The sequence below is a fragment of the Salvelinus sp. IW2-2015 genome, linkage group LG14, assembly GCF_002910315.2.
Source record: "Salvelinus sp. IW2-2015 linkage group LG14, ASM291031v2, whole genome shotgun sequence".
Taxonomy (NCBI): domain Eukaryota; kingdom Metazoa; phylum Chordata; class Actinopteri; order Salmoniformes; family Salmonidae; genus Salvelinus; species Salvelinus sp. IW2-2015.
In genome coordinates, this window is record NC_036854.1 from 36,516,018 (window position 1) to 36,538,227 (window position 22,210).

At 42.9% G+C, this 22,210-nt stretch overlaps 1 pseudogene; it reads left to right on the forward strand.

Moving 5' to 3' along the window:
- LOC111973555 (guanine nucleotide exchange factor VAV3-like) overlaps positions 1 to 22,210 on the forward strand; it is a 138,901-nt pseudogene that overhangs the window by 59,217 nt on the left and 57,474 nt on the right.

Here is a 22,210-nt window from a genome sequence, read left to right on the forward strand (position 1 = left end):
ACTGCCTTGATGACTGACTATGACTGACTGACTGACTGACTGACTGACGACTGACAGACAATGACTGCTTGACTGACTGACTATGACTGACTGACTGACTGACAGACTGACAGACAATGACTGCCTTGACTGACTGACCTATGACTGCCTTGACTGACTGACTATGACTGACTGACTGACTGACGACTGACAGAAATGACTGCATTGACTGAAGACAATGACTGCCTTGACTGACAGACTATGACTGCTATGACTGCTACTGACTGAATGACTGACTGACTGACTGACAGACTGACAGACATGACTGCCTTGCGCTGACGACTATGACTGATATGACTGACAGACTGACAGACTATGACTGGACAGACTATGTGACTGACAGACTGACAGACTTGAACTGACTATGACTGACAGACTGACAGACTATGACTGACTGACTATGACTGACTGACTATGAACTGACTGGACTAACTGATGACAGACAGACAGACTGACTGACTATGACTGCCTGACTGACTGACTCTGACTGACTGACTGACAGACAGACTGCGACAGACAGACTGACTGACTGACTGACTAATGACTGACTCGGACTGACTGACTCTATGACGACTGACTGACTATGACTGATGCTAATGACCTGACTGACTGACTGACTATGACTGACTGACATGACTGACTGACTGATGGACTGACTGACTATGACTGACTATGACTGACTTGACTGCGATTGCAATGCTGCGAATTACATGATGACTGACTGACTGACTATGACTGACTGACTGACTGACTATGACTGACTGACTGACTGATTATGACTGACTGACTATGACTGACTATGACTGACAGACTATGACTGACTATGACTGACTGACTGACTGACTATGACTGACTGACTGACTGATTATGACTGTGAGATCTACTGTCCTGGGCCCAGATTCACAAAACTGTCTTTGGGAAGACATTTCTTCTTAACTGTGTCACGAACCGGCTCAAAGCCCGTAACAAAAGGGAGACAACGTGGAGATAAGGAGTAACAAAACATATATTTATTAAATAAAGTAAACTAAGTACTATATACAATGGTGTGTGTAATCAGTAATCAGTAGTGTAAGTGAGTGTTTAGCATGCATGAATGTGATAATGCAGGGTGTTGAAAGGTGCCAAAGCAAACAACCAAAAACCACCAAGATACACAACAAAATCTATCAAGGTGTCTGCATGGAGAGAGTCTCTTCCATGAATGGGGAAGTGGTGTATTTATCCTGGGACACACTGGGCCCAGGGGTTTCCCATGTAGCTGACGACCCTCCCAACTCCGCCCACCGGCATCCTAATAAGGAAACAAGAACAAAGAGAGAATACGGCAGACAGAGTGGGAGGGTCGTCACAAGCAAAGTTGCTATTCCTCAAAGGTTCTTGGAAATGTTCTTGCGCTATTTGTTATGTTTCTCCTTAAGTAAAAAGTTAAGAAGAAATTAGATTCTTGAAAATATTACTTATTGGAAATGTTCTTCATTCCAAGATAGCTAAACCCTTGTCTTAAACTCAGGGKAGTGAGAGAAAAAGCCCATGAAAGCAATTTAACATCTTTAATTCACTCACAAACTTGGTCTAAAAGTTTCAGTATTGATTATTTTAAACCCAAGAACATGTTTTAGAACAGTAATCTCAGTAAGAAATATGCTAACATGATTGCCGTTGCTAGCTAGATAGATAGCTTAAACTGTTGCCTAGCAGCGAACATCTTCAGAAGATTTGTAAGAAGATATTTGAGAAGTTCGTAAGAAAATCATTACCTTAATATATTGTTGAGGAATTGCACTTACGAACTATGTTATGAACTTCTTATTTTTTTCTTTAGAAACTTCTTAAGTTTTTGCATAAGAAGTGTTTTGTGAATCTGGGCCCTGGTCTTCTTATGATGCCGTGAGCTGAAGTCTGCTCTCTATTGTACACTCCATGATCAAACTTTGTGGTTGGTACGGAGTAATATGCTGACCTGGTTTTTAATGTCAGTGTTCAAAATAAGTTCATTTATAGTCAACAACTTACCATATGATCGGGTTTGAACTTCTTCTGTCAAACATTGCAAAGCTTTGTAATGATGTGTTTTCTGGTTTGTGGTTTAGATAAAGTGGGTTGAAAGTGAGCAGTATTTTAACGTCTGTATAAAAGTGGTGTTTTGTTAGAATGTGCTTGGTGTTTATGATTCATGAAGCCAAGCTATTACAGAGCACTCGCCCTAAACTGGCCCCAGAACATTCTGGAGACCTTCCCAAACACACAGCTCAGAAAGCATTAACAGCCTGTCTCAGTACAGGCGTTCATTCAAACCTGCCACGCCACCACACCACGCCCGCCTGCACGCACAGACTTACGCACACACGCACACACGCACACACACACCACCAACCACGCCAACAACCCCAGCTGGTCCCAGAAAGCCTCACTAACCGTCAATCACTCTGAGCTATTACATCATTTCCTGTTGGTCAGCCAGTCAGCCTGTCAGTCAGCCACCTAGTCAGCCATTCACCTAGTCAGCCATTCACCCAGCCAGTCAGTCAGTCAGTCAGCCACCCACCCAGTCAGTCAGTCACCTAGTCAGCTATCCACCCAGTCAGTCAGTCACCTAGTCCAGCTATACCACTCAGTCCAGTCCAGTCAGCCACCTAGTCAACCATTCACCCAGTCAGTCAGCCTAGTCAAGCCATTCACACCCAGTCAGTCAGTCACCTAGTCAACAGTCAGTCAGTCAGTCACCTAGTCAGCCATTCACCCAGTCAGTCAGTCAGCCACCTAGTCAGCCATTCACCCAGTCAGTCACCTAGTCAACCATGTCAGCCCAGTACACGTCAGTCAGCCACCTAGTCACCATTCACACATCAGTCCAGTCAGTCAGCACCTAGTCAGCCATTCACCCAGTCAGTCAGCCACTAGTCAGCCATTCACCCAGTCAGTCAGTCAGCCACCTAGTCAACCATTCACAACCAGTCAGTCAGTCAGCACCTAGTCAGCCATTCAGCCATACACCCAGTCAGTCAGTCAGCCACCTAGTCAACCATTCACCCAGTCAGTCAGTCAGCCACCTAGTCAGCCATTCAGATCAGCCACCTAGTCAGCCATTCACCCAGTGTCACGGTTCTCTAAGTAAGACCGAAGCAACCAGGACAAGGACAAGAGAGTAACCTTTATTTTACTGGCAAGTCAGTTAAGAACAATTCTTATTTTCAATGACGGCCTAGGAACAGTGGTTAACTGCCTGTTCAGGGGCAGCACGACAGATTTGTACCTTGTCAGCTCGGGATTCGATCTCGCAACTTATCGGTTACTAGTCCAACGCTCTAACCACTAGGCTCACGCTGCCGCCCCAAAGACGAAGGTGAGTATTTATTTACAAGTTTAAATGTAGTGATAGAAAAATCAAGTAGCGGAGCGGGCAGCGGAGGTGAGTTGATGGAATTGAGTAAGCAGATCACGGAAGTAACTGAAGTCACTGACGACCAGGTAGGGATGGGATGAGTGTTCCGGGTGAATGATGTTCATGGCTAACGATCCGGCAGGGAATGGATGTCAGGTCAGCGCTTATGAAGTGGAGGGGTGATGATCAGGACCAGGTGTGCAGATAGCTGATGGGATGGTACTCAGAGATCCTCCAACTAGCTACGTGCCCCGGCAACCAGACAGGGTGCGTTCCAGGACACCGGAAAAAACACTCCAGGACAGAACACAGGCAAAAACAGACTCAGGAAGCGGGATTCGTGACACCCAGTCAGTCAGTCAGTCACCTAGTCACATTCACCAGTATCAGTCAGCCACTAGTCAACCATTCCCGCAGTCAGTCAGTCAGTCAGTCAGTCACCTAGTCAGCCATTCACCCAGTCAGTCAGTCAGCCACCTAGTCAACCATTCACCCAGTCAGTCAGTCAGCCACCTAGTCAGCCATTCATCCAGTCAGTCAGTCAGCCACCTAGTCAACCATTCACCCACGTCAGTCAGCCACCTAGTCAAACCATTCACCCAGTCAGTCAGCCACCTAGTCAGCCATTCACCAGTAAGTCAGCCACTTAGTTAACCATTCACCCAGTCAGTCAGTCAGTCAGCCACCTAGTCAACCATTCACCCAGTCAGTCAGCCACCTAGTAAGCCATTCACCCAGTCAGTCAGTCAGCACCTAGTCAACCATTCACCCAGTCAGTCAGTCAGCCACCTAGTCAGCCATTCACCCAGTCGTCAGATCAGTCAGTCAGCCACCTAGTCAGCCATTCACCCAGTCAGTCAGTCAGTCACCTAGTCAACCATTCACCCAGTCAGTCAGTCACCTAGTCAGCCATTCACCAGTCAGTCAGTCAGTCACCTAGTCAGCACATTCACCCAGTCAGTCAGTCACCTAGTCAGCCATTCACCCAGTCAGTCAGTCAGTCACTAGTCAACCATTCACCCAGCAAGTCAGTCAGTCAGGCCAGCTAGTCAGCCATCTAGTCAGTCACCTAGTCAACCAGCAACCCACATTCGGCAGTCAGTCAGCCACCTAGCCAGTCAGCCAGTCAGTTAATAACCTAGTCAGCCAGTCAGTCAATCAGCCACCAAGCCAGCCACCAGCCAGTCACCAGCTAGTCAGCCATCTAGTCAGCCAGCCAGTCAGTCAGCCACCTAGCCAGCCAGCCACCCAGCCAGTCAGCCACTTAGTCAGCCATCTAGTCAGCCGCCACCAGCCACCCAGCCACCAGCCAGACAGCCACACCAGCCAGTCAGCCAGTCATCCAGTCAGCTAGTTAGCCAGGCAGCCAGCGACCCAGCCAGTCAGCCTGTCAGCCAGTCAGTCAGCCAGTCTGCCAGCCAGCCAGTGTGCTTCCCAATGGGACCAACAGGCAGAAGATGACCTTATAATCAGATCTACAATCAGTTGACTCTCCTGCGATCCTAGCCTTCAAAACCAAGAGGACAGAAGCAGAACTAACCCTCAGAATTCAGCCTAGTGCTCCAGGGTGACTCAGTACAGGTTCATGCTCTAGTGAGATGTTAGATGGAGTATTCTAGACAGAACATGGGTTCATAGAAAGGTGATGCAACAGAGAAGACAGCCATAGAGAGATCAGGGTAGAGGGAGAATAGGGGGAGAGTGAGAGGGGGGACCCCCTGTGGAGACTGTCTCACAGGCTGGATACGCTGCATGACTATGTCTAGAGCCAAACACTCCAACATCTCAGTGTGGGCCTAGCGTCTACTGGTACTGAAAAGTCTTCTCCTTTTCATGCCACATTCAAAGGACAACGGCCTTTGCTTTCAAAGGAACACAAAGGACACACACGCACAAACACATTTAGAATAGTGAAAATTCACTTTGTCTGAGGAATACAGAGAATTAGTGTAGAGGGTCTATGACCCTAATATGATGTACTATCTCACTCCATTATTATCTGAAGGCTATAGGCCCATAAACGTATCCAATGGTAGCCAAGGTTGCGAGCCTTGCATCACCACTCAAAATACTATAAGATGCATGTGTATAGGTTTACCGTTATTCAGTTATTAAGAGGCTAAGGAACAAAGAGCTGAAATCTTGCAATCGATGTCCTAGCAATAAATGATTGAATTAACCTTAGCTCAGAGATGCACAGTTACATGCTGACCACACTGCTCGCGTTGCAAAATAAATGTACATGTTAATTAATCATTGGTCTGTGTAGCCGGGTGCTAAAATAGAACATGGTTCTACTTGTGATGCTCAACGTGCTGCAAGTCCTGCCTCTCAAATCACCTCATTGGTTTTTACGAGCATATACCCACGTGCCATCTCCTCATTGGTTTTTACGAGCATATACCCACGTGGGTGATTGAAAGATGAACTGAGGTCCACACTCCAGTCGGTTGTAGTAATGCTGTAAAGTTGGTTGCCAACCGCCATATAAAGTCCAAAGAAGAAAAAGAAGCCTTAAGGAAGGAGGAGAGATGACGAGAAACTAATTTGGTTTGCCGTTTTATCTGTGGATTAATTGTCAGAGTAGAGGACCTTGTGCATTTCAGGTAAAATCACCCAAGGTTTATATCCCAGGAAYAATTTGCTAGCAACAGAAAGCTAGCTAGCTAAATTGCCATAAATGTTTGTTTGTCCTGATTGCGTCTGGTTTGGGTGAACAAAATCAACTTGCACGCGATAGCGCACGCTGACGCACATGTGCGTTCTGGTCAGCATGTTAGAGACTGAGCATATATGGTATGTATATTGGGAACAACATTTACCATTAGACATTTCACCAAATAATAATTCAAGGAATATTACTCAATATTACTCAATATTATCATCTATTTCAATGTAATTAGATGTATTACAGTTATGCAATAAGAAAACAATTCACAAATGGTACATCCTTTGTCTTAACAGCATGGAACATTCACCACTATGACATACACACGTACAGTACCAGTCAAAAGTTTGGACACACCTACTCATTCAAGGGTTTTTCATTATTTAAAAAAAGTTCTACATGGTAGAATAATAGTGAAGACATTAAAACTATGAAATAACACATATGGAATCATGTAGTAACCAAAAAAGTGGTAAACAAATCAAAATATATTTTATATTTGAGATTCTTCAATGTAGGCACCCTGTGCCTTGATGACAACTTTGCACACTGTTGGCATTTTCTCAACCAGCTTCACCTGGAATGCTTTTCCCACATATGCTGAGCACTTGTTGGCTGCTTTTCCTTCACTCTACGGTCCAACTTATCCCAAACCATCTCAATTGGGTTGAGGTCGGGTGATTGTGGATGCCAGGTCATCTGATGCAGCACTCCATCACTCTCCTTCTTGGTCAAATAGCCCTTACACAGCCTGGAGGTGTGTTGGGTCATTGTCCTGTTGAAAAACAAATGATACTCCCACTAAGCGCAAACCAGATGGGATGGCGTATAGCTGCAGAATGCTGTGGTAGCTTTGCTGGTTATTAAGTGTGCCTTGAATTCAAAATAAATCACAGACAGTGTCACCATCAAAGCACCCCCACATCATCACACCTCCTCCTCCATGCTTCACTGTGTGAACCACACATGTGGAGATCATCCATTCACCTACACTGCGTCTCACAAAGACACAGTGGTTGGAACCAAAAATCTCAAATTTGGACTCATCAGACCAAAGGACAGATTTCCAACCAGTTTAATGTCAATTGCTCGTGTTTCTTGCCCCAAGCAAGTCTCTTCTTCTTATTGGTGTCCTTTAGTAGTGGTTTCTTTGCAGCAATTCGACCATGAAGGCCTGATTCACGCAATCTCCTCTGAACAGTTGATGTTGAGATGTGTCTGTTACTTGAACTCTGTGAAGCATTTATTTGGGCTGCAATTTCTGAGGCTGGTAACTCTAATGAACTTATCCTCTGCAGCAGAGGTAACTCTGTGTCTTCCTTTCCTGTGGCGGTCCTCATGAGTGCCGGTTTCGTCATTTGCCACTGCACTTGAAGAAACTTTCAAAGTTCTTGAAATTGTCCCGATTGACTGAACTTCACGTGTTAAAGTAATGATGGACTGTAATTTCTCTTTGCTTATTTGAGCTTTTCTTGCCATAATATGTACTTGGTATTTTACCAAATAGGGCTATCTTCTGTATGCCACCCCTACCTTGTCACAACACAACTGATTGGCTCAAACGCAGTAAGAAGGAGAGAAATTCCACAAATTAACTTTTAACATGGCACACCTGTTAATTGAAATGCATTCCAGGTGACTACCTCATGAAGCTGGTTGAGAGAATGCCAAGAGATCAACGTTTAAACCCAGCTTTTATTCTTCCAAGAGCGCCAAATCCCAGTATCTTCCATCATATAATTAACCTCACTTTGCATGGCTCAAAACATTAAAACAGAAGGCATAAAAGTCCACACCCATTCTCTAATCTAATCATCACACCTCAACACTGTATGATAAGAGCACACCCCTGTSTCGCTCCTCTTGAACTATCCGCCGCCCGACGAACAGAATAACACAGTGTCTCTGTAACAATAAATCCATAGCACTTACAGTACAATAAAACATATCAAAATACATAGCTCTTTAAGAACTCTTGATACAATCCAAACACTTCATTCACACAGTAACATTCATTTAGTCATTTTAAGTTTCATCAGTCATCACACTTCTCCTAGTGTCAACGACAGATTGCCACGGCGAAGGTGTGACTCTCCTGTGAGATGCAAATATACAGCCATCCATCCAGATAATGTCAAATTGAATCAACACGCCTTCGTCAGAAAGTCACTACACGCACCTTCCTCTCTGTCCTTCATCATCGTTCACATTTGTTCACTCTTTCTATTTTTCCACTACATACACACCTTTTTACATATGCACTTCTGTGCTCCTCTTCTGTCTCTCTCTCTCTCTCTCTCTCTCTCTCTCTCTCTCTCTCTCTCTCTCTCTCTCTCTCTCTCTCTCTCTCTCTCTCTCTCTCTCTCTCAATTCAATTCTATAGATTTATTGCCATGGGAAACATATGTTAACATTGCCAAAGCAAGTGAAATAGATAATAAACAAAAGTGAAATAAACAATAAACATTAACAGTAAACATTACACTCAAAGAAGTTCCAAAAGAATAAAGACATTTTAAATGTCATATTATGTATATATACAGTGTTGTAACGATGTCCAAATAGTTAAATTACAAAAGGGAAAATAAATAAACATAAATAAGGGTTTTATTTACAATGATGTTTATCTTCATTGGTTGCTCTTTTCTTGTGGCAACAGGTCACAAATCTGCTGTGATGGCACACTGTGGTATTTCACCCAGTAGATATGGGAGTTAATCAAAATTGGGTTTGTTTTCGAATTCTTTGTGGTTCTGTGTATTCTGAGGGAAATATGTGTCTCTAGGTTAGGAAGTGCAGCTCAGTTTCCACCTCATTTTGTGGACAGTGTGCACATAGCCTGTCTTTTCTTGAGAGCCAGGTCTGCCTACGGCGGCCTTTCTCAATAGCAAGGCTATGCTCACTGAGTCTGTACATAGTCAAAGCTTTCCTTAAGATTGCGTCAGTCACAGTGGTCAGGTTTTCTAGTTTGCTCTGCTTTTCTCTCTCTCTTTTCCCCTCGCTGTCCTTCTTGCTCTCCATCCCACTCCATCTCTCTGTCCGTCTGGGCCCCACAGGGCCTGCAGTCATGTTGGGGAAATACTACACCCTTATCTGACACATTGGGGCGGCAGGTAGCCTAGTGGTTAGAGTGTTGGACTAGTAACCGAAAGGTTGCAAGATTGAATCCCCGAGCTGACAAGGTAAAAATCTACCCCTGAACAACGCAGTTAACCCACTGTTCCTAGCCGTCATTGAAAATAAAAACTTGTTCTTAACTGACTTGCCTAGTTAAATAAAGGTTAAAAAAAAGAAAGGAAAAAAAGATCAAACATTCAATAACACATTACTGTGACCACTAGTTGGGGTCAACAGCAGAATGAACCACAATGTACTTCACCTAACCCAGTCAAGTGGAGGGCAATAGTAGTATCATCAATCTGCTTTGAAACAAAGGCCAATTAAAAACTATAGATCTCTTGGCCAATATCCTGTGTGTGGTTGTGTGTGTCTATTAGTAGCGTGGCTGGGTGAGGGAACATCTAGATGAGCTAGTGTGATCAGTATTGATCAGTGAGGGCTAGTGATGAAGTGTGTGAGTCTGCGTTTACAGGCCAATAGATCATCTACAGAGAAAAAGGAAGGAATTACACCAATGAACCAACAGGAGATTTCTATATGTTACGCAATATGAAGCCACTATAAGAACATGTTTGTTTAAAGTTGTTTTTTTGATCACCCAGCATACAATGCTCTTATTGTACTGTATCAGGTCAAGGGCATTGTCATTACTGACCAATTCAGCGTGAAATTACATGTCATGTGTCATACATGTCAATCACATGTTAATTGACTCATAGAGCCGAACACTACTAATTAATTTAAAGATACAATAATTGATTTTATTCTTCAACCACGTTTACACTATTGTATCGCATATTGGTCTATTTGTATTTTTGCAATTTCGTTGCTGTTTTATCTAGTAATTTATGTACCGTGATTTATTAACAGGAATCTCTATAGGGATTATAATGGGGAATGTAAGATCACTAAGGTTCACATTCAGTTTAGAGTGATTATGACATTATTTTGCATATTTATATATTTTCCCTTTCTGTAATATCAAGTTCTGTTTTTGACACTCAAGGTCTGGGTTGATGGTCACTAGACTTGATACTGAATGTTATGGATTATTCTCATATCTGTTGATAGTGATTGATGCCAGACTGAAGGTACAAGGACCTAAGACACACTGATTATTCCATGTTGTGCTGTATTAATGACATTCTTTAGCAGCTGATAAAGTCATAGCCTTTTATTTGGGTTTCCTACAAGCCTCTCGGGTTGGTGTTTAAAGAACATTTGGTGATGTCGGAAACAAGAAACAAAAATATGTTAATTCACTTTGCAATAAAACACAATTTTCTTAACTTTATGGATTATGTTGGAATGTCATGTAATCACTCACTATTTACTAGTCTTCCACACGTCTCTTAGGTAATGCTCTACTATTGGATAACACTGCCCTCTACTGACTTAAACACAGAAGTACAACATTAATATGATCATTGCAATAACCAAGTCTATAACGTTTCCATTKATTTTCATTGCAGGTTATGGACACATTGTCCAAACTGTCCCGCACCACGATTTCAGAACAAACCGGAATAAAGTAAGTTCTGACCAAGTGTTTATTCCAATTCACAAATCAAATTGGGTTTTGTATTAGTACGTGTTTGGTGGGATGACATCGCTTTTCTTTCCAAAAGGGCTTTTCCTTCAGAGGAGAGTCTAGAAGAAGATGAGGACATCTATAACCACCTAGAAGACCTGATAGAGTAAGTCTACCTCTTGGCCTATCTTACTGTCTCTTACTGGTCTACTCACAACTTTTCATCCCTGGCTTCTTCTGGGATAAGAACACAGCTGCTAAGCTAATTGGCTGTCAGAGATGGCCAGTGGCTCTACTCACACTTACACTGTCCCAGGCTTCTGGACAAACCCACACAGAAACACAAAGAGTCACAAACCCACACAGACACACAAAGAGTCACAAACCCACACAGACAGACACACAAAGAGTCCCAACCCCACACAGACACACAAAGAGTCCCAAACCCACACAGACAGACACACTAAGAGTCACAAACCCACACAGACACACAAAGAGTCACAAACCCATGCAGACACACATGCATGCAAACATGCGCACAATCACATGTGTATGACTACGCGTAAGCTGATGATAACAACAGCAGTATAAATGTTACATTATTATAATGGTAACCCGTTTGTGTGTGTGACAGTGAGAAAGGTGTGGAGGATGAGGAGGATCTTTATGACTGTGTCTACGATGATGAAGACGGAGGAGAGATCTATGAAGATCTGATGAAGGCTGAAGCAGTCCCTCCTCCTCTGGTTAGTTCAAATCAAGTCAAATTGTATTCGTCACATGCTTCGTAAACAACAGGTGTGGACTAACAGTGAGATGCTTACTTAAGGGTCCTTTTCCAACAATGCACAGTAAAAATAGTGACACAAGGAATAAATACACAGTGATAACGAATAACAATAATGAGTAAAAATAACATGGCCTATATACAGGGAGTTCCAGTACTGAGTCAATGTGTATGGAGTTCTCTCTCCTCTTCTCTCTCTCTCTCCTCTCTCTGCTCTCTCTCTCTCTCTCTTTCTCTCTCTCTGTCTCTCTCTCTTCTCTCTCTCTCCCTCTCTCTCTCTCTCTCTCCTCTCTCTCTCTCTCTCTCTCTCTCTCTCTCTCTCCTCTCTCTCTCTCTCTCTCTCTCTCTCTCTCTTTCTCTCGCAATTAAATTGAAAAGGCTTTATTGCCATGAATAAAATACATACATTGCCCAAGTAAACATATAGACACATATCAAATGACACAGATGGATAATAACAGGAAAAATAATAATACTCAATGAGTAATATCAATTAACAGGAGAGTACAGTAAGAAATGAATGAGGCTAATAATGAAGTAGTGAGAATATACGTTACAACCAAATATCATTGAAGTTGACTTTTAGATTTTCTGTTTGGTCTTTCCAATAGGTGATATATTTTTATTTTTGCTTAGTGATAATTTAGTTGGGCCAGATATTCTGGGTGTTGTCCTGAGGCTTTGTTGGGTTGGTAGCTGGCTGAGGGGACTCTTGGGGGTCACTTGTTTTTAAATGATTATAATATTTGGTGGCTCTTTTTTTGATATTATTCAGAAGAGGGAATTGGCCTAATTCTGCTCTGCAGGTGTTGTTTTGAGTTTTCCTCTATACTCTGAGGAGGCTCTCACAGAATTCCACATGCAGGGTTTCAATTGGGTGTTTGTCTCATTTGTCAAATTCTTGCTTGGTAAGCGGACTCCACACTTCACTGCCATAAAGTGCAATTGGTTATATTATTGATTAGAATTTCTTGAGCCAGATCCAAATTGGTGTGTCTAATTTAATATATATTTTAATGGCATAGAAAGCCCTCCTTGATTTTACTTTTAGTTAATTCACGGCCAGCTTGAAGTTCCCTGTGGAGCAATTTTTTGGTCCCAAGTTTGTGTTGGTGTGTGTTCTATATGAATCGAGCCCAGTAAAAAAGCTTCCCTGACATCTACCTTTATCTACCTCGACCTTTTCTGCCGTAACATAATGTTTGTCTTCTTGAAATTGACTGTCATTGCCCAAGTCTGACAGAACTGTTGCAGATGATCTAGTTGTTGCTGTAGCTCCTATTTTGTCGGTGACAGCAGTACCAGACAATTTGCGTACAGGAGGCATTTTATTCCTGTGTCTTTAAGAGTGAGACCGGGGGCTGTTGATTGCTCAAGCTTTTTGTCCAATTCATTTATATAGATCTTAAATTGACTTGAGCTCACGTTGTTCCCCTATGTAACTCCGCGCCCTTGGGAAAATACATCTGTATGTTGACTGCACACTTGTTATTTGGGTACATAGATTTGTTGACATGTGTTTTTCCACCCACACCACTTTCAATGAATAACTCAACTCAAGTAAACCAAGCTTATATTTTGGGTTCTGATGAGGTATGACAGTTAAACTAAGCTCAGGAGGCATTTATAAGTTATATTGTTCAAGAATCAATAGGTACATATCATACATTTATAAGTTATATTGTTCAAGAATCAATAGGTACATATCATACATTATAAGTCAAAAAATGGTGTAGCAGGTATGGATTCCAGCTTTAGGCTCTGTGACGCTGTGTGTGTGTGTGTTGTGCTGTGTGTGTCTGTGTGTGTGGTGTATGTGCTGTTGTGTGTGTGTGTTGATGTGTGTGTGTGTGTGCTGTGTTGTGTTGTGTGTGTGTGTGTGTTGTGTGTGTGCGTGTGTGGTGCGTGCGTGCGTGCGTGCGTGCGGGATCGTTACAGAAGCAGTGTTAGAGACAGAATATCAGGAGCTGCTGTCTGACAGAGATCAAGCAGACTGAGGAGAAGTACACAGAGACTCTGGACTCCATAGAGAAGGTAAGGTGTTACTGCCAAATACCTCCCCTACCCCTCTGGTGCTACAACCAAATACCTCCCCCTTCATACTGTATTCTCACAATGCTCTTCGTTCATTAACCATTCCGTTCATGACCTTATGAAAACCGTCCCTTATGTAGGCAGACACTATTTAAGATTACGATTGTTCTGATAAATCACTTGTGTCGTGCAACAAGTCATTATTTGGCTGACCCAAATAATGTTAATAATGTTTAGTTCCCGTAAACATGCAGCAACTGCTTACCTACCTCTCCTGTTTAAGTGGAACCAACCCACTCACTCTTTTTCTTCCGCTCTGTTTTTCCCATCCAGTATTTTATGGCACCTCTTACGACATTCCTGTCCTCGGAGGAGATGAAGAACGTGTTTGTCAACATTCCGGTAAGTTACAGGACAGAAACCCCAACCATCCACATGTAGATGGTACAGATAGAGATTGCAGTGACATTTTAGTCATTTAGCAGACGCTCTTATTCCAGATTGACTTACAGTCAGTGATTTAACTTGCTATGTTGAGTAGTAAAAAAGCCAACACATATCACAGTTATTGCAAGTAGACCCTTCTCCAAAATATCAGCTAATACCTGTTGTCCCAAGCACTATGGGTCTTCAGTGTTTGTTTGTCATGGACTGTTGTGGTGTTTCAGGACCTGGTTAAAGTTCACAAGAGTCTCATGGTGGAGATCCAAGACTCTGTCCACCATAAAAGTGCTCAGAACATCTACCAGATCTTCATCAACTACAAAGAGAGGTACAATTCCACAGAACTATCCCACTGGGCACAGACGTCAGTTCAACGTCTATTTTTGATATACATTTGGTTGTAAATCATGAATTCGACGTGAAATCAACAACAACAAAAAATCACATTGGATTTAGGTAAAAAGTTACATGAAAAAAATACGAAATTCCCAGTTTTCCGTGTTGAAACAGCGTTGATTGAACCAGCCTTGGTTTTCTGTCTCGTTCTCTCAATCTCTTGTTCTTCGTTCCTGGTTCTCTCTCTCTCTCTCTCTCTCTCTCTCTCTCTCTCTCTCTCTCTCGCTCTCTTTATTGGCCTGGGAAACATATATTTACAAATTAAATACACAATAAATAAAAATGAAATAAACAAGGGAACATTAATAAACATTAGACCCAAAGTTTCAAAGAATATAGACATTTAAAATGTTATATTATTGGCTATGTACAGTGTTGTAACAATGTGCAAGTAGTTGAAGTATGACAGGGAAAATAAATAAACAGATAAATATAGGTTGTTTGTGCTCCATTTGTTGCCGTTTTCTCATGGCAACGGGCCACAAGTCTTGCTGCTGTGACTGCACACGGAGGTATTTCACCTAACAGATATGGGAGTTTATCAATGTTTGAGTTGTTTTCAAATTGTTTGTGGGTCTGTGTGACCTGTGGGAAATATGTGTCTCTAATGTGGTCATACATTTGGCAGGAGGTTAGGAAGTGCAGCTCAGTTTCCACCTCATCAGTGTGCACATAGCCTGTCATCTCTCGAAAGCCAGGTTTGCCTATGGCGGCCTCTCTCTGTATATAGTCAATGATTTTCTTAATTGAGGGTCAGTCACAGTGTTCAGGTATTCTGCTACTGTGTACTCTTAGTTTAGGGACAGATAGCATTCTAGTTTGCTGTGTGTTTTGGTTGATTCTTTCCCGTGTATAGTTATCTTTTTGCTTTCTCATAATTTGGTTGGGTCTAAATGTGTTTCTGTCCTGGGGATCTGTGGGGTCTGTTTGTGTTTGTGAACAGAGCCTCAGAACCAGCAGGCTGAGGGGACTCTTCTCTCTGTAGGGGATGGCTTTGTGGTTGAATGTGTGGGCATCCCTATCTTTTAGGTGGTTGTAGAWTTTTAACATTTAACAGCTCTTTTCTGGATTTTGATAACTAGTAGGTGTAGTTCTAATTCTCCTCTGCATGCATTGTTTGGGGTTTTACATTGTACACAAAGTATATTTTTGCGGAATTCTGCATGCAGAGTCTCAATTGACTGTTTGAATTCTTGGTTGATGAGTGGACCCCAGACCTCACAACCATAGAGGGCAATGGGTTCGATAGCTTATTAAAGTTTTATCCTAATGAGTTTTATGTTCTGATGGCATAGAAAGCCCTTCTTGCCCTGTCTCTTAGATCGTTCACAGCCTTGTGGAAGTTACCTGTGGTGTTGATGTTTAGGCCCGAGGTAGGGTTAGGGTTAGGGACCATTATTTTAGTCTTACTGAGATTCACTGTCAGGGCCCAAGTCATGGCCCAAGCCCAAGTCTCTCTCTCTCGCTCTCAATTTCTTTCACCTCAACAATACTGACTTTAATATACTGATATCTTTTACAGATTGCTAATATATGGGAAATACTGTAGCCATGTAGAAACGGCCATCGTTGCTTTGGATGACATCTGCAAACACAGAGAGGACATCCGAATGAAGCTGGAGGTAAAGTCTGCATCAGTCTAAATCAGTGGTCAGATACAGCCATCTAGTGTTTACCAAAGGTATTACAGGCCATGGCACACCAACTGCAATTCTTATTATTTTTTTAAATTAATAAGTACTATATTTTTTCTCTAAATTAATATGTTTTGTGTTATATTGCAGTGACAGTTCAAATACCATGCAGTATGATTTATTTATTGTGTTTGCCAGGAATGTGCGAAGAGAGCCAACTATGGAAAGTTTACACTGAGGGATCTGCTAGTTGTCCCTATGCAGCGGGTACTGAAGTATCACCTTCTTCTACAGGTAAGATATATATCTTCAGAGAGCTGAGAATGACTTCCATTCAACCGTTACCTCAGTACCAGGAATAAAGCTGCACTACTGACTATCACCAGTGGAGGCACAGTTACCCATGTTTAAATCATACACTAGGCCTGGACTTCTCTGGATGTACACTACCAGTCAAAAGTTTGGACACAACTACTCATTCAAGGGTTTTTCTTTATTTTAACTTTTTTCTACATTGTAGAATAATAGTGAAGACATCAAAACTATGAAATAACACATATGAATTCATGTAGTAACCAAAAAAAGTGTTCAAAATATATTTTATATTTGAGATTCTTCAAAATAGCCACCCTTTGCCTTGATGACAGCTCTGCACACTCTTGGCATTCTCTCAACCAGCTTCATGAGGTAGTCACCTGGAATGCATTTCAATTAACACGTGTGCTTTGTTAATTTGTGGAATTTCTCTCCTTCTTAATGCGTTTGAGCCAATCAGTTGTGTTGTGACAAGGTAGAGGGGGGATACAGAAGATAGCCCTATTTGGTAAAAGACCAAGTCCATATTATGGCAAGAACAGCTGAAATAAGAAAAGAGAAATGACGGTCCATCATTACTTTAAGACATAAAGGTCAGTGAATGCGGACAATTTCAAGAACTTTGAAAGTTTCCTCAAGTATAGTCGCAAAGACCATCAAGCGCTATGATGAAATGTCTCTCATGAGGACCACCACAGGAAAGGAAGACCCAGAGTTACCTCTGCTGCAGAGGATAAGTTCATTAGAGTTACCAGCCTCAGAAATTGCAGCCCAAATAAATGCTTCACAGAGTTCAAGTAACAGACACATCTCCTCAACTGTTCAGAGGAGATGAATCAGGCCTTCATGGTCAGGCCTGATTCAGGCCTTCGTGAATCAGGCCTTCGTGAATCAGGCCTTCGTGAATCAGGCCTTCATGGTCAAATTGCTGCAAAGAAACCACTACTAAAGGATACCAATAAGAAGAAGAGCCTTGCTTTGGCCAAGAAACAAGATCAATGGACATTAAACCGGTGGAAATCTGTCCTTTGGTCTGATGAGTCCAAATTTGCGATTTTTGGTTCCAACCGTTGTTTTTGTGAGACTTAGAGTAGGTGAATGGATGATCTCCGCATGTGTGGTTCCCACCATGAAGCATGGAGGAGGAGGTGTGATGGTGTGGGGGTGCTTTGCTGATGACACTGTCCTTGATTTTTTTTGTTTTCAAGGCACACTTAAGCAGCATGGCTACCACAGCATTCTGCAGTGATACGCCATCCCATCTGGTTTGCGCTTAGTGGGAGTATCATTTGTTTTTCAACAGGACAAGGACCCAACACACCTCCAGACTGTGTAAGGGCTATTTGACCAAGAAGGAGAGTGATGGAGTGCTGCATCAGATGACCTGGCCTCCACAATCACCCGACCTCAACTCAATTGAGATGGTTTGGGATGAGTTGGACTGCGGAGTGAAGGAAAAGCAGCCAACAAGTGCTCAGCATATGTGGGAACTCCTTCAAGACTGTCTGACTGTCATAGTCATACAGCAAAAATAGAATGGAGGAAAAAGAATAAGCAAGAGAGTGCAAGAAAGAGATAAGAAGAGGGATAGAGAGAAAAGTAGTGTGTGTGAATACCCTGATAAGGCATTACTGCAATCAGTCAGTCAGACAGCCCTCTGGTCCTGACTCCTGCAGCTCTAACGTTAGTCCTAGGCCACCACTGCATGGGCAGACATGTTAGCAGTCAGGGACAAGGTGGAAAGGTGTGTGTGGTTTTGTACGCTCCTAGGGGGTTGACGTGTGACTGGCGGTCAGCTCCGAGCCGTCTTCTCTTTCTCTGCCTTCCTCCCTGTCGGTGCGTTCCATTCCACTCCATAGGACAGGAGGCACTGTTGCGTAGCCAGTCAGAGCTGTCTGTCTGTCAGGGCTGTGTATGTGTGTGTGTCTGTTTGTCTGTTTGTTTCGGGCTAGGAGGGCTGCATGTGGACCCTGGGGACCTAGCCTGGCCTGTGCCGATCCCCGATCCACTCCAATGGAGGGAACACGCTCCCGGGGTAGTGGGAGGGAGGGAGGAGGAAGGGAGTGAGAGAGGGAAGTGAGGGAGGGAGGGGAGGAAGAGGTGGGAGGAAAGAGTGGAAGTGAGTGCTTAGATCAGGAAGGAGAGGTAAGGAGGATGGAGGGCAGGTAGGTCTTTTTCTTGTTCTCTACCTCCATTTCTCTCTGTTCCCTCTGTAATTATTTCATAGTGGCTCCCACCAGTCCCCAACTCACTATAACCAGAATCCATCAATATGTCAGTAGTGTCAGAACCCTCTTTCTTTCTCTGTCTCTCTATCACTCTTTCCTTTCTTCCCATTTCTCTATTTATTCCAAACTCACTATAACTGGAATCTATCAATAAGCCTGTACTATCTGGTCATCGCTCTCTCTCTCTCCTTTTCTTTCTCTCTCTCTCGCTCTCTCTTTTTCTCTCTCACGTTCTCTCTCTCCCCCCCTCTCTCTCTCTCTCTCTCTCTCTTTCTCCCTCTCTTGCTACCCCCTCCCCACCTCTCCCATGGGCTCACTGTGTAGGTGTGTGTTAGGAGCAGAGAATGAAAAATAGGGTCCTGTCGCATTGCTTGTGATAATAATGCCCAGGTTCAGCTTGAGTGATAGCTGGGATTTGAGGAGTTCTAGGCAGACACATAACGGCCCAGCGGGAGGTGTCTGGGCAAAGGGGGCTGGGGGCGAGGAGCTGGGGTGAGGGGGCTGGTGGCGAGGGGGCTGGGGGCGAGGGAGCTGGGGGTGAGGGGGCTGGTGCGAGGGCTTGGGCGAGGGAGCCTTGGGGAGAGGGGGCTGAGCGGGGGGACTGGGGTGGAGGGGACTGGGGGCGAGGGAGCTGGGGGGCCCGAGGGGCTGGGTGAGGGGCTGGGCGGGGGAATGGGGTAGGGGAACTGGGGGCGAGGGAGCTGGGGTGAGGGGTGGGGCGGGGGACTGGGGCGGTAGGGGGACTGAGGCAAGGGGGCCTGGGGCAAGGGAGCTTGGGGCGAGGGGTAGGGGTGAGGGGAAACTGGGGTGAGGGGAAAGGAGAGGGGAAGGAAGCATTTATTCTGGGCTAGGATGTGTGGTGTGTGTGAAGGATATGCATGGTAACCTTCCTTATCCTCCACAACACAGAAAACAGCTTAGATGTCTTGTTTACCGCCAGCTACAGGAAAGCAATTTCAGCCCACACACAAGATACACACAAGATAAGCATATACATACAGGAACGCAGGAATTCACACACGAATGCACACACACACAACACACACAACACACACACACACACACACACAACACACACACCACACACACACACACACACACACACACACACACACACACACACACACACCACAACACACACAGCAATTTATTTTATTTTATTACTGGGTTCTTTCATGGTATCCCACCTTTTTATTTCATATCTAGGATTATGATGTTGTTTGGGATTTACTTTCCAGGTGTGTATGTGTGTATGTGTGTATGTGTGTATGTGTGTGTGTGTATGTGTGTGTGTTTGTATAGAAGTGTGTGTACAGTATGTGTGTGATTGTGCACAGCAACAGTAACTCGTCTGTGTGTGTGACATGAAAATAGAAATCAATGATCGCTTCGTTTGTTTGTCCTTGTTTGTTTTTCTAACCCTGAAGTCGCAGTCCAACATCACTTGATAAGCACAGCTCATTTCTAACATGGTAGAACATTGGTTGACACTGTTTGTCTATAATCTTGAGCTGTAGTTGAAGTGTCAGGCAGAGAGAGATGGCCTAATGCCTACCTGTCATCTCTATTTTTCCTACTTCTCTCAGGGCTCTGTGTGGCTAATTAGCTAGCTGGTGAAAACAGAGAGCATAAAATAGCACTGTGTTTTGTTTTGATCCAATTACAGGAATTAGTGAAACACACTCACGACGCGGCTGACAAGAGCAATTTGCGGCTGGCGCTGGATGCCATGAAGGTAAGTGTTACACGACGCCCTCGCATCACATCAGGAATGAAAGAGTAACTGGGGTGCCAGGTCTGTGTCTGATCTTATGACTCTCCTCACCTGAACCGCATGCACCACGTACACACACACACACACACACACACACACACACACACACACACACACACACACACACACACACACACACAACACACACTTATGTATTAATTACTGTATATATGTATTTATGTATTAATTACTGTATATATTTAGTTAGTACATAACTAAATATATACAGTAATAAAAATGTAACTGAACATAGACCTCACAGCCTAACACAGTATACAGTGTCTTCAGTAATCATACTCCTTGACTTATTCCACATTTTGTTGTGTTAAAAACCTGAATAAAAAATGGATAAAAAAAAAAACATGTTCCCCACACAATACCCCATAATGACAAAGTGAAAATATGTTTTTAGAAGTTTTAGTAAATTTACTGAAAATTAAATTCAGAAATATATCATTTACGTAAGTATTCACACCCCTGAGTCAATACATGTTAGAATCMTCTTGGCAGTGATTACAGCTGTGAGTCTTTCAGGGTAAGTCTCTAAGGGCTTTGCACACCTGGATTGTACAATATTTGCATTATTCTTTAAAAAATTGTTCAAGATCTGTCAAGTTGGTTGTTGATCATTGTTAGATAGCCATTAAGAAGTCTTGCCCTAGTTTTTCAAGCCGTTTTAAGTCAAAACTGTAACTAGGCCACTCAGGAACATTCAATGTCATCTTGGTAAGCAACTCCAGTGTATATTTAGCCTTGTATTTTTGGTTATTGTCCTGCTGAAAGGTGAATTTGTCTCAGTGTCTGTTTGAAAGCATACTGAACCAAGTTTTCCTCTAGGATTTTGCCTGTGCTTAGCTCTATTCCATTTATTTTTATCCTAAAAACACTCCCTAATCCTTGCCGATGACAAGCATACCCTTAACATAATTCAGCCACCAACATTCTTGAAAATATGAAGATGTATTGTGCTGAATTTGCCCCAAACATAACTCTTTGTACTCAGGACATAACATTAATTTATTTTCCACTTTTTTTGCAGTTTTACTTTAGTGCCTTATTGAAAACAGGATGCATGTTTTGAAATATTTGTATTCTGTACAGGCTTCTTTCTTTTCATTCTGGAATTTAGGTTAGTATTGTGGAGTAACTACAATGTTGCTGATCCATCCTTAGTTTTATCCTATCACAGCCATTAAACTGTTTCAACGTCACCAATGGCCTCATGAAATCCCTGAGCGGTTTCCTTCCTCTCTAGCAACTGAGTTAGGATGGATGCCTGTATCTTTGTAGAGACTGGGTGTATTGATACACCATCCAAAGTGTAATTAATAGCTTCACCATACACAGAGCTAAAAGGGATATTCAGTGTCTGCTTCTTTAAATTTGATCTCATCTACCAATAGGTGCCCTTCTTTGCGAGGCATTGGAAAACCTCCCTGGTCTTTGTGGTTGAATCTGTGTTTGAAATGTTTTGACTAAGAGACCTTACAGACAATTGTATGTGTGGGGTACAGAGATTAAGTAGTCATTCAAAAATCATGTTAACCACTTGTACTGCACATTGAGTGAGTCCATGTAACTTATTATGTGACTTGTTAAGCACATTTTTACTCCTGAACTTATTTAGGCATTCCATAACAAAGGGGTTGAATCCTTATTGACTCAAGACATTTCAGCTTTTCATTTTCTATGAATTTGTAAACATTTCTAAAAACATAATTCCACTTTGACATTATGTGGTATTGTGTGTAGGCCAGTGCCACAAAATATCAATATAATCCATTTTAAATTCAGGCCTTAACACAACAAAATGTGGAAAAAGTCAAGGGTTGCGAATACTTTCTGAAGGTCCACA